The following is a 2,141-nucleotide window of genomic DNA, read 5'->3' on the forward strand; positions in this document are numbered from 1 at the left end:
TATAACCCTTGGCATTTATTTTTTCTTGTATAGTATTAGAAACAACTTTTTTCTTGATTTATTTTTTTAAATCTCTTTTGACTATTTGAATTTTAGGATAGTGTATTCATCTATCATTTTTTTTAGCGCTTTGACTATTTGCATTTCGTATACCCATATAAAATTCAGTGTGCCCAATCTTTCTTTTTTTCTCCACACCATTTTATCTTTTATTCACAGCCCAACCAAACATGATCCATTCTTCTTATAAGATCATCATTTTGACCAGACCACCACATCTACATGTCCACTTTCAAAGGCCCATTTAGGTAATTAATTATTTTGGACCAGCCAACAGAACCAAACAAAAAAATTTAACTGGTCCGCCAATTTAATGTAAAATATTATTAATTACACCCATTATATTATTGTTAACTGCATTCATTATCATCTCTAAATGGTTTGCTAAGCACCGACAACTGGCACAGACCCTGCCAAGTGCGGGGCCTACAAAAACTTTTGTTGGCATCATCATCCAGTATTTCGACGACAATACTTCTTTTTCGACACGCATTCCAACTACACTCAATACATGTATCATCAGTGGGTGCGGACAGATTTTGCCCTCAGCATAGTAGAATTTTCCTTTGTGAAAATGTCACTAGTTTATTGTTAAGTCTTGATTGATTGCAACTTTACCACACTTTCTTGAGCTTTGTTCCTGACCTAATGACAATCCACCTTCAAATATTTTGCCCTCTTGTAAAAGATAGGATTCGCAGCTCTGTGAAAGGCAGATTGATTGTCACAAGAAAAAGCAAATGGTGTCTTATGCTTTGCTTGAAGTTCCTTGGAAAGATACATCAACCATTGTCCTTTTCAGATTGCCTGACTCGTTGGTCTATATTCTGCTTCAGATTAAGAGCATGAGACCATGGTTTGCTTTTTGTTATGCCAACAAACTAAGGTCTCTTCCAAGAAAAACAGTAATCTGTTACCAATCTCCTCGTGTCTGGACACGTTGCCCAGTCAGAGTCAACATAAGCCAGAACTAGGATTACTCTTCAAATATCTAAGGATATGGAGACTTGTTTAAAAGTGTTTATCAATGGAACAATCAAAAAACTGACTTAGACATCGAATAGCATAAGAAATGTAGGGTCGGGTGTTACTGATATATAACAATGTCCCAATAAGTTGTCTATACCTCAATGAATCATTCAATCTTGTCCCTAAATCTTAGAGAGAGCTGTCGAGTATTTCATGGATGTGCTTGCTGGCTTGGCTCCCAACATTTCAAACTCCTCCAAAAGATCCAGAGTATATTTTCGTTGGCAAATAGCTAGTTTCTTCTAATTGTTACCAAATTCCATCCCTAAGAAATATTTCAATTTGCCTATATCTTTAATCTTGAATTTTGCATCCAAGACTCTTTTGACACTATAAATCTCGTCCATATCATTTTCAGAGTATGAGATCATCCACGTATACCAAGATGATTGTGTATCCCTTGGTCGTGGCTTTGGTGAATAGAGAATAATCATACTTTGACTAGATGAAGCCTTTCTTTTGTAAAACTCCACTTAGCTTTAAATTCCACATTTGAATGGCCTAGGCCCTAGAGGCACTTTACTTATTAGGGTCTAGGGATCGATCCAGCTTGCACACCTTTCTATCTGGAACATTAAGACTTAAAGGCGCTCACACGTATACTTGTTTAGCAAGTCTCCAAGCAAAAATACTATGTTGATGTGGAGCTGATGTAGGAATCAATTTCTACTTATTGCAACAACAAGTAACATGCGTAAGGCAGTCATTTTCATCACAAGGCTGAAAGTGCCAAGAAATTCAAATCCATGTCTTTGGGTGTAACCTCGTGCAACCAATTGAGTTTTGTGGTGTTCTACTGTGCCACCTGGTAGTTAAACTCGCAACTCAACTCGTGGAATCGCACGATTCTACGATTTTTCTTCTCCCTCCTGTCTCGTATATGCTTCTGGTCTTCCAGGATGTAGCTTCGTGCGGAATCTCCGGGAAGAAAACACTCAAATGATGGAATTGCGAGTTTTTGGCGAGGCTGCATTCCAGTTTGAAGAAAGTCTCCAGAAGCGATTTTCTTGAAGAAAGTCAAACCCAATAGCCCAATCAGAAGTAAAGGACAA

Source organism: Arachis ipaensis, chromosome B01 (assembly GCF_000816755.2).
Source record: "Arachis ipaensis cultivar K30076 chromosome B01, Araip1.1, whole genome shotgun sequence".
Taxonomy (NCBI): domain Eukaryota; kingdom Viridiplantae; phylum Streptophyta; class Magnoliopsida; order Fabales; family Fabaceae; genus Arachis; species Arachis ipaensis.